The sequence below is a fragment of the Haemorhous mexicanus genome, chromosome 1 (genome assembly GCF_027477595.1).
Source record: "Haemorhous mexicanus isolate bHaeMex1 chromosome 1, bHaeMex1.pri, whole genome shotgun sequence".
Classification (NCBI taxonomy): Eukaryota; Metazoa; Chordata; class Aves; order Passeriformes; family Fringillidae; genus Haemorhous; species Haemorhous mexicanus.
In genome coordinates this window covers 115,073,867-115,085,840 of record NC_082341.1, presented here as the reverse complement: position 1 = coordinate 115,085,840, position 11,974 = coordinate 115,073,867, and the positions used below count along the sequence as shown (strand labels likewise).

General features: G+C 39.5%; 1 long non-coding RNA gene across 1 annotated transcript; it reads left to right on the top strand.

Annotated features, from left to right (window-relative positions):
• Positions 1 to 673: 673 nt before the first annotated feature.
• Positions 674 to 11,156, top strand: LOC132331061 (uncharacterized). Its single transcript, XR_009487488.1, has 3 exons — positions 674 to 874; positions 6,703 to 6,865; positions 10,825 to 11,156. It is a non-coding gene; the product is annotated as an uncharacterized LOC132331061 (long non-coding RNA).
• Positions 11,157 to 11,974: the final 818 nt, after the last annotated feature.

Genomic DNA, 11,974 nt, shown 5'->3' with positions numbered 1-11,974 from the left:
AACTCACATTAGCAGTTAAACTAGTTTCAGGACCAGTGGAGGGCAATATTGCTTTGGCTTCCTTGAATAAAGGGATTGAGGCACCAGCTAGGGCACAGACCTGCTGTTTGCAAGGCAAAGCTCTTACTCTGGGCACAGGATGACACTTTTTGCTCCACAAGAACCAGCCCCCAGTCTGTACATCCTCTGGAGTACCAGCACCGCCTTGTGGAATGCCTCGCTCGCTGAACACCAGCTTGCTGCAGAAAGTGATGGTTTTGAATAGACACCATTTCCCCAGACTCATACACAGGGATAGACAGAGGTAGAAGCAGCTCCAGGGTGAAACAGATTCTCTGTACATACCAGTCCTCTTATGACTTCTGTTGTTTTCCTCATTAGAAGCTTGACTCAGCATTGAAAAATTTCCTAGTTCCGCATTTACCACAAGTTCATGTCTAAGTAAATATATGAAGGGGGTCAAAAACCCGTACTTAGGCTGTATTTTGTGGAAATACAGTCTAGTTAATTCCGGACATTAAGTACTTCTGGATTTGAGCAAAGCATTCAGAAGTTGAAGCCAGCAAGTCTGCAAAAGCAGCATGTGACTTAAAATATTTGCCCTTTTTAGAAGTAGCTCCTTAGACTCCTATTATAATTTCAGATTGCTTATTTAAGAGGGGATGTCCATATATTGTGTTGCTTCTCTTAGCACTTTTGAATCAATCTTGCAGTTGTATGACTTACTGTGCTATAATTTCTCTCCCTGGAAAGCAATGCTTTGCACTTGAACTAAGTGAAAAGCTGTGGCATTCCTCCTTTTCCATCTTGGGTGTCTGTAGCAAGTGACGGCTGCTTGTTGGCAATGATGGAGCAGGTGGCTGCTGCTGGGCTGGTGAGTGGGCTTTCTGGAAAGATGGGACAAGAGCAAGAGGGCTGAAGCCTGGTTGGATAGAGACGGCAGGACATTGTCCAATGTCCCTTTTGTGGGACAAAGCTGAGGCATCTAAAGGGGAAACTAAAGCCTGATGGGGTTTGCAGGATAGATACAGGGTTTGTGGGGGCAAATATGAGGTTTTTCCTTCTATCTCCCCATTTACTGGCTGCTGCCACTCCCCTGCCTTGTCCTGCTTCCACTGTGTTGGGAGGACCACAGTTCCCATGAAAGATCCCATAGCAGATTACAGCACAGTTCCAGCATAGACCACCAGCAAGCACTGACAAGTCCTGCTGCCTAGGCTGCAATGGGGCAAATCTGTCAGGAGAAATTATATTCTTGGTTAGACCCATTACTTGGTTGTAACAGCACAGAAAAGGTTCCTAGCTTTTTTTATCTGCAGAGAAATTTCTGCCTGAAAATGTATTTGTTCCCAGCTATATCAGTTGCTTCAAGAAAAAAAAAGTGTAATTTCTTAATGTAATCTGTGTCTGTCATATCTGTAGATATGTATCACAGCTACATCATTATTTCGAATTTAGCACATGCCATTCAGTGTGAGCTGCAGATCTGTGCCTGCTGAAATGCTGTTCAAGAGCCACAAGTGCACGTCAAACCATTTTTAATTGCAACCTGTATATGTTCAACATGACCTTTATAGACACCAGAATTTGTTTACATAGCATGGAAAGTGGTAGAAGATTGGAACTGAAGCCTGGAGAGTCTTAACATGTTATTGGGATTCTTTTTTGCATGAGGAAAGCACCTATACTTCTTACATATAACCATTACATATAACATATAACTAATGATAGTACAGCAGCAAAGATAAGTGGCTTAGTGGAGGCTAGGTACTTCAAAAGCCATAGACTGACAGAAAATATCTGCATTTCACCTTCAACATGTGACTGCAAAGAACAGGTTAGCAATGCACAAATGCACAGGTTGCACAATGCTCATATTGATGTTACACATCCATGTTTCTGAGAGAGTTTTGATATTAAAACTATTGTTATAAGCTTTAATGAAGACCTGAAATAATCACCAAATAGATTCTTCAAAAAACTTGAAATCAGTTTGGGGTTTGAAAATTCTGTCTTGTGATTCCACCAAGGACACAGTAGAACCACGAATATTCAGCTGCTTTTTTCTTCCTTGTTGTGGTACTTCTGCCCCAGGGAGTTCCATATTATTGTAATATATGTAAAATGTTTCTGGCTCCAGAAGACAGGAAGGAACCCAGTAGAAAAGCCTCTACTTTTAATGACAAGAGGGGCTCAGTGTTCAGTGGTCTTAGACTTCAAGAAAGAAGTATACTGTGTGTATGAAGACTTGCACCACTGCCTATCTGCAACTCTGATCATAATGAGAGAATCCAAAGAGACTGTGCAATCAAAAGAGTGCTGGCACATCACATGGCGCAAGAATGTATTGGTTTTACTCTACTGATACCATTTAGTGCCTCTTGTAAATCCATGCTTGTCCATACCCTTGAATTTGCATGCTTGCCAACAGCCTTGCTGATATCAGACTAAACCCACAGGCAGGGTTAGTCTAACTCATTTGTGAAAACCTAAGAAAGAAAATATTCTTTTACTCTATTTAGTGTCCCATTACCAAAAATAGTGAATTAGACCTTTCCTTAATTAGAATTAGTAATTGTCACGTGGGTCTTTAGCTCATTTGTGTGTACAATTATCTTCAATTCACAATCCTGTTGGCTTTTAACACATGATCACAGGGAAGGACACTATACATCCTCAGGTTGTCCTTTAACATATCTGTATTCCTCAGAAAAAGGTGACTCTAACAAAAGAATCACTAAACTTTTGGCAGCTGAGAAAGTCACAAAGAGAAAAAAAATTATCATTTATCAGGAATGGCATCTCACTCTTCTGCAAAACTGGCAAAATCTTCTCAAAGAAGTGAGCTTTAGATCAAAAAAGCCTTGTTCCCTTAATCTTGTTGAGAGGAAAATAAAGAAAATTTCCAGATCCACCTTACTTCCATCACCTTCATCTTTCTTTAAGTGCTAAGTGTGTTCAAAATTGGACACCATTCTCCAGCTGAACATCACACCTGCACTGAGCAGAGGAAGAAAACTTCATCTACATTGAAGACAAAGGGCATTTTTTTAAAATACATTTCAGTACAATATTTGCGTTTTTACCATATAATTCATACTCACAGTAACTTCCAGATCTTCTCCATGGCTTTTATGGTGTTGTAGCTATTTCCAGGTTTGTGGGGTTTGAAATGCAGATTGTCATTTCTGAGTGTAGGGTTTTTCTTTGTGAACGCACCCAGTGTTTTTTTCTTATCTCCTTCTCCAAGACAGCAAGAATAGTCTAGATTCTAGCTCTGTCCTGAAAACTGTGTGCAACTCTCTTAGCTTGGTGTTTTCTGAAAATTAAATAAATGTGCTATGTACTTCATCAGCCATGTTTCACTGAAATTTACTCTGAATGAATATTCAACACTAATACCAGGTCGATGACAGATCTTTGGGACATTCTCTCTTGAAACATGCTTTAGTGTGACAGTAATCTACTAATTATTCCCTTTAGTTTTTGAAGTGGCTTAGGACCGATGTTCCCAGAGCGTATTTTCCTGGCGTGCTTATGGGAATTCCATGTGTAACCATGAAAAACATCTCCCAGAAGTTGTGATTTACAGACTCTTATTCCTTCTTCCCTAATCCACAAGGCCTGTTATCCTGTCACAGAAAGAAATTAGGCTAGTTTAATACAATTTGTACTTGACAAATCCCATTTGTCCTTGAAGCTTGTTTGATTATTTGTTCCTTTAGTCTCTGGCTCTTCCTTTCCCTGCTTTCTAAAGATAAGCTTTACGTTTATCATTTTCCAGGCTTATCCTGTGTAACTTATCTGGCACACATTTCATTACTTGTTTTCATCTCCAGCTTCCTCTGAAGGTGAGATTTGGTCAACTTCACCGGTCATCAAGCAGCACTCTTTTAAGCTGATACACTCCTGTGCACTTTGTAATGTGCATGATCAATGGCTCCAGAAGAGCTTTGGAGCACTCCCTCAGTGCCAACTATCCTTATTTCACAGAAGGTATCAGTGCTCACACTTGTGGATAAACTACAGCCACAGCTGCCTTAGTCTTCACAACCACAGCACCACTTGTCTGCTCTCCTTTGCTCAGCCACAGCCTGCAGCAGCCCTCAGTAATTTTGTTCCTCCGCCTTAAAAACCACAAACTCTAAATTTCAAAGTCATCTTTGAGGCAGGTGACTTCTTGGATTTTGATTATTTAATTGAAGAAAAGCCATGCCACCAATGTAGCACAAGCAAGTGTGGTTTGTAAAGGACAGAAGAGTTAAGTTTCACAGTCTGCTTCAATCTTCCAACAACTCACCAGACCCTGTGTCTCCCATCCTGGCTCTTCTCACCCTTTTGGTCTTTCCATTTCACCAGGCCCTATCTGTGCCTTGTGAAGCTCAATGTTGGAGAAATATGCAGGGTGGAAAACCCAGGTGGGTGTGGAAGTTGATGGATGAGGCAGCATGAAAAGAGAAGAGTTGTATGCAACATCTGTGGTGGGGCATTTGACCTACAGCCCATCTCCACCTGCCCCCCATCCTCCCTATCCAATTTCTGTTGCAGCATGAGCAGAAGTTAGGAAGTTATAGTTTATTTGAAAAAATGACACAGACTCTCTCCAGAACCATTGGTTTCATAAGTTCGAAAACAAGATGGGAGATGATGACTTTTCTATGGATTATTGGTGCTTAAATACCAACATGGCCCCACTAAAAGCTGCACTACCCGATGCTGCAAACCCAGCAGCCACACAACAAGTAGCCACACATCCATGGATGGCAGCACTAGATAGAAAAGATATGATCTTTATGGTCCCCTTTCAGGAAGACAATAAAGAGAAATTTGCTTTTACTTGGGAAGGAGTCCAATGTACCTTTAGCAGACTCCCATGGGGGTATAAACATTCACCCACGATTGCTCATGCTGTGCTTGCTGAACTTGCTAAACTTTTACAGACAGTCTCACTTCCTCAAATGAGAAATTATGTTAATACAGATGATATTGTAATTGCAGGAGATTTGCCTGAAAAGATGGGGAAGCATCAGTAACAGTGCAATCACTTGATAAAGAAGGTGAGACCTCACCAAAAACATATGTCAAGGGCCAAGGGAAGAAGCAAAGACTCTGAGTACTTGGTGGATAGCAGGCAGGGCAGTAAGAAAACACCTTAGGAAAAACAGAATAGCTGCAGTCATCCCAGTCAAGGAAAGAGTTACAAAAGTTGATGAGGACTCTAGGATATGGGAGAAAACAAGTATCTGGATTTTCTACCACTGCTTGCACGCTATATTCACTTTTATGAATGGGAAAACTGTGGAGGTGGAATTTGGAACATGAAGAGGCAGTCAAAACCTTAATGCAGGAATTAAAACCATCAATCACCGGGACCAGAATACCCCATGACCCTGTCATAACAGAATGGGGATTTGCTGAACAGGGTACTTCTAGTAACCTATTTCAAAGTGTTTCACTGATGTTTCAGCAAAAAAGAAAAAGGGTAAATGGCAATGTAAGGCTGCTGCACTAAACATTAACACTGGCAAACAAATAACAGAAGAAGGTGAATGTAGTACACAAGTAGGAAAATTAAGGGCAGTTATTTTGGAAGCACAAAATGGAGGAAAAATTATATATGTGGAGTCCTGTGCTGTGTAGATAGGCATCACACAATGGCTCAGTCAATGGAAGTATCTGAACTGGGAAGTAGGCAGATCTTCAGTTTGGAGAACTTAAGACTGGCAATTACTTCTGATGTAGACAGGAAAACATCATTCAAAATGGTATGGGTGAAAGCTCATGCCAAGGGTAATAAACCAGGCACAAACTGCTTTTAAAAGGTAAATTATTTGACTAAAATTAGGAAGATAAAAATAGGTAACTCTTTAAATCCTGAGTGGTATCATTTGGGAGAATAGTCACATCAGAAATTAGGTCACAATGGCAAATCAGTACATTATTTTGCTGCACAGACCAAAGGCTGAAAAACTTGTCGAGCTACTCTTATAGAATGTCACCAATGCAGCTTAAAATACAACCAGATCACCCTTCTAAAGCATCAATCAGGATAAAACTTTATGGTCTACATGGCAAATTGATTGGATCAGGCCATTTAAATCCTCTGTAGGATACCAACCTATCACAGAGTGTAGCAGTGGTCTTCCAGCTTACCTACAGTGACTAAGTGCTGAAAGACGGATGAAAGTGCAAGGGTTAGGGTCTTGGTTCTTGAGTTTCCTTACTCCCCATAAGGTGATACTGGCTCACACTGCTTATGTACAAAGGTGGAAGATGGGCCAAACAAGAAGAAATTCAACAGGTATTACACACTCCAAATTACCCCAAATAAAATGGGATGGCAGAAAGACCTAAGGGATTATTGTAAAGGGATACTTGACTTTCCAAAGTGCTTCATCAATGGATAATGGGCAACCTGTGAGTCAAGCATTCTCTGCAAAAGCTGAACTTGATGATTTACCTTTCAATGAAAGAAAATATCGGCCAGCATTACAGCCAGAACAACCCAATATGGTAAATTTTCCACAAATTGGAACTGTGCCTATGACTCTGACTAAACCCTATGGCTTATTTTCATGGGAAGCTACTGATAGGAGTGTTGAAAAATACAGAATCAATGCATAGTGGATTTCTCCTGCATCACAAAAGGGATAACCAATTCTACATTCCCCATCAAAACCTTTTATTTCTTTTCTTTTACAGCAGAAAAAGAATCTCTATTGATAGCAATGAAAACAGCTGTATAGCCCCAACACAGTCTTGGTTTTTCACTTGATTGAGAAAATATAATCCCTTCAGATCAAACACAAAAGCCTTGGGATCATGCACTGCATTATACTGGAACACTGGGGGATTGTACCAAAAGGTAAGGTAAGCTTAAGCCTTGGTACTTTGTTTATACATTGAAATGAGGTATATCTAGAAGATAAGTGAAGATGGAAGACATTTCATGGGAAAATAATTAGAATAATAATAATTGTAATACTAGGAGGGGAGATAAAAAATAAAAATAGGGTACTGGGCAATCAACATCTCTACCCCAGAAAGTCCTATCAAGATTAATAAACACTATACTGATTTTTTCAAACCAGGAACTAATGAGAAATCTTTCTATAAATTGTCAGAACCAGACCATTGGTTCAATTTTACTTTTACACAACCCATACTCACATTTTGCCTCTGGATAAACATAGTGTAGAACTATTATTTGATTTCATTATTGTTAAGCACAGAATGTGGAATTTGTGTACAACAGGGTGTCTGTGGGTTGATGCATATGTAATTCTAAATGTGTCTATGCTTGATTTAAATATATCAGCTGTAGCACTACACATAACATCTCCTTTTTTAGGCAGAAATAGATTCATACAGATAAAAATGATAACCAACAAATCCCATCTTTAAACAGACCTAAAGGAGACATCATTTTGACAATACTTTGGGATACACCATAAAGTCAATGATTGTGATGGGATTAAATCAGCAGGAAACTATAGCTGATAGAACATAGACTATGAGGCCAATAAAATGGGCATAAAGCTCTTGTGCATGTGTTGTTCAGAAACAACAGGGATTTATTTGTGAAAGTAATGCCCTTCTGACCCATTTGTTTGACACTGAACAAATTGCTTGTCATTTTGAAATGTGTCCTGATGAAACCCCAAAATTGTACTTGTATATGTCAGAATTGGATTTTGGGTATTTTGAGAACTCTTTGTGATTCTATACTTACAGATAACACCACTGTAGAGAGAAGCAATCAGTCAAATATCTGTGTCTATAATTTGAGATGCAATTTCAACCATTCAGCTCGTGTCACAACCCACCAATTGTTGCAAATTGACTGCATCTCACATCAAGATGTACCACCTACCCCCACAGGCATGAATTTTACCTTGGTGAAGAAATTACTAGAAAACGATGACCTGAGTCAAAAAGTACAACATACATGTCTAAAACCATGGACACTCAACTCTAAGCACTGTTCATTAAGCCACAGAAGATATACATCCTGTTCTAGAAAGAGCAGAGAAGGACGGAGAACATCACTAGAGGGATACTTTATTTGGGTGGTTCTCATCACTATCAGGATGGTGATGAGATGGGATTAAATCCCATTGTAATTTTATTTATTTATCTCATATTGTGCTTGTTATTTAACAGAGTGTGGAAAATAGCTAGATGGGTGGCACAGTTGCAAAGTCCTCCTTATATATGCAATACTACTCAGTCATGTTTAATAAAACCTAAATAATTACGTAACAACCAAAAATTTCCCTCAAATTACAATTGGAATATGGCATTAATTTCTTTATAGGCCCAGAGGCAAGAGGTGACCCCATCACCACTCTGTGGAGCAAGACTAATTGACTTTAAGTCATGGTGTGGGTTGTGGTGGTGCATTTCCCACACCCTCATGGCCCCCTTGGACCTGCTCTGTGACTTCAGTAATTCCCATTACACCTTGACCATTCCAGCTGGGCAGTGAAGCATCCCTTGACTGTACAAGTTGGGCAGTGAAGCATTCCTTGACCATACCAGGAACTCTTGAATTGCACAGCTGGGAGCGGCACTGTTCATACAGAGGACATCCATTTCCTGACCAAGGTGGAGAACAAGGGATAATCAATTATGCCCTGTCAGTGTTGGAACATTACTTAGCTGAATTGTAGCCAAAGTGGAATGGCACCATTGTTATCAGACTTTTGAAAAACTTCAGTAGTTACTGACTTGGGTTGTGGCCAGGATTATGGCCATAGTGATTAAAGTCAGTCATTTTGTGACCCTTCAAACAGGGGGCCTAAGTGAGGTCCTTTGAACTCTGATGGACTGTAGTGGACAGTACCTCTGTCTGAGGGGGATGCCTCTCAGAGCCCACAAACTCTCAGGTTTGTGATACTTAAAGGACCATCACCAAAAGCTGATGGGGCATGGGCTGATACCCTCCACTCTTCTGATGCTCAGTCTTCATCCTTTGAGAAGTGCAGTGCATACACATTCAACGGAAATATTTCACTGGACTTTAGGGGGATTTTTAGCAGGTACCTATATATATATATATATATACACCTGTGTATGTATATATATATACACATACACATACACGCCTCTGCATCTGTGTATATGCATTTGTGAATTGATCCAAATTCCCTCTAACATGCATAGTATGAATGTTGCCATCCTCAATCTATAATTAAGTAGTTGTTGTGAGTGTAGTAAATCCTGTTGAATCACTTTATAAATACTAATCAATATTAATATGCTGCTAAGCCCTTTAGAATCATTGGTCAAATATGGGACTTAGATTTGATCCAGCTACATCAAGGATCTTTCAGGAGTTTAGAAAGCAAAGGGGTCCTCCTTGAACTTTGTGACTTAACAGAAGGGTCTCCCTTACCCTATTGCTTTCTTACCCTTTTGCATCCTCAGTCTCATTGTAAATTCTAAATTGATTCTAAACTGACTTTCCTTTGTATTGTTCGTGAACCTGGCCATTGAACTCTGTTAAGCCACACTTTCACAAACCAATATTAAAAACTGCTTTTGCTAATACCTTTGGTGATGATTTTTTTTAGCAGCCTAAACTACTAGTTTTCAAGAGTAGCATATGGGGAAAATGCTCTGTGTGTGGCACACTAGGCAGAACAACATCAGCTCCTTCAACCATGCTCCTTCAAAAAGTCCTAGCAGTGACTTCAGAGTTTTTGGTGTACAAATAACCAGAGAAGGTTAGCAATAATAATATTGAGAAGAATCGCACTGCCCAAGAAAACAGCAATTTCATCGGGTTTTTCTCCAGCAATATTAAAGGTTTCCAGGCAAACTGTGAACATGAATTATTACAGAACTGCAAAACTGATAATGTGCTTTCTGTTGGAATGGAAGAGAGCTTGTCATGCCCAGGTGAACAACCTGTGCGTCCTGCTACAAGAGTCTGTTTTGCTAAACAAGGCATATGTGGCCTTTCTCAACATTTTTTTACTCTCTCACCAAATAAATTTCAACTGCTTGATCAATATTTCAAATGAGGTGCACAATCATTCCTTCACCTTTGTGTGTGTGTGTGGGGACCTGGATGAAAGTTTGGGGTTTTTTTAACTCTAAATCAAAGAAAATGTTCTTGATTTAAACATTGCTTTTACTTAAGGGAGGCATGCCTCTAAGAAGGTTAGACTGACTTAGAAATGAGCATTTATTATTTCATACCTTTGTGGCAAAACTGCACCTTCTGATTTTTTCTCTCTTCAATGAGTAGCAAGCATTCATGTTTCATATAGCTTCCCTCCCTTGCATACCACCCTCAAGGCATTTTTAATATATTTTAGACAGGAAGGGGAAGATACCATCCCTGCTGCTTAGGAAGCTGTAGAGACCAAAAGGCAATTTATTTATTCTTTCTTGTTTTACAGTTATTGTTCTAATAATTCATCAGAGGGTGTGATTACATTAATTACATTTTACTTTCACCAAGTGTTTTATCTCAAAGAACAGCACAAGAATGCTAATCCCCAAAGTAAGGCTTGTGCACCAATGATGTGACCAAAAAATAAAACATTGTATGAACCATCAAATTTTCCCAGGTATCTTCTACCCTAAAGGTGCATTTTAGGCACTCTGGTTCCAGATTCCCAAGAAGCAGTGCCAATCACAAACTGATACTGGGTATCAGCGGTCAGCCTGTCAGCCCTGCTGGCTAGACTTTTGTGCAAAGTCCCCTAGGCTCATACTAAACATCTTTAACTGTATCCTAATTTTCTTAGAAAACAACCAAAATTTGAATATTTTACACGGCTTCATGTGGGCAAAAATACTTTTTTTCAACAGGCTAACATGGAGGCCACCTACTCCAGCAACAAGCAACTGCATCTGCATAAGTGGCAGCAAGCAGAAGAGGTGGTGTGGCCACAGTGACCCTCTCAGCCTTTACAGGAGCACATAGGGATCGTCAGTCTGTGACCAGGTCTGGGCCCCAAAGCCTTGGATCCTGACAAAAATTCCAAGCATAAGGAAAGCCACTGCACTTGTGTTGCTCACTTGAGAAATACATCACTATGCAAGATACAGAAAGCTACATTAAATGCTTTAAACTCTCAACATATTTAAGATACTGTTAAGAACTTGTAACCTTAAGTTACATCTTAAATTAAAAAGAAATCTAAGGCAATAGCTTAATATTTTGAAGTTATCATTAAATAGTTTACAATTTTCAAACACTGTAATTTACTGAAAAGTTTTATCTGCTTTCTGATGTAGCCTTAAATAAAAGCTGAATAAGAACTGAAAAATCACTAATGTTTCCCTGACAAATACTTATGACTCAAAGTTGTTTCAGTCAACATGTTATTATGTAAGAAATAAATAGACTGCTTTTGTTAATATGAAGAAAACATTGTATCAGAAATACTATTTGTACAAATGGTGCAGGCAGTGATACCAAGGAAAATGAGATCTTCCAGCAGTCAGACTACAAGGGAAATTAGGGAGAGAGAAAGACAGCAGTGAAACAAGTTAAGAGAGAGGTAAGGAACGAAATACCCCCCACAAAAATCCTGTGTTTCAAGGGCTGAGGCTCTCACATTTAGAATCACTGCTTTAAGCCTGTGAGGAACAAGTGAGGCATACAAGACGGGGCTGCAGCAGTTAGTTTCTGTCTGTCTAGCATGTTATAATTTCATTTTTACAAAACTGTCATATTCCTCAGCTTCTTCTGTGTTGACCAAATATACTTCCCTTCAGCTGAATCATGCAGTACAATCCAAATATGTCTTCTTTCCAAGGCTGTTTTCTGCAGCCAGTGCTTTTATGGGACTTAGATGAGGTTTTGGTGATTCATAGTACTTAAACTACTCAAGAGCACTTTTTCAATTGGAAAATTCACTTGAAGTAAATGCATGATCAGCATGATTGTTCATGCATGAAAGAACTACAAGCAAAACAATGAGCACCATTTTTTAAAACCTACACTTAAACCAAG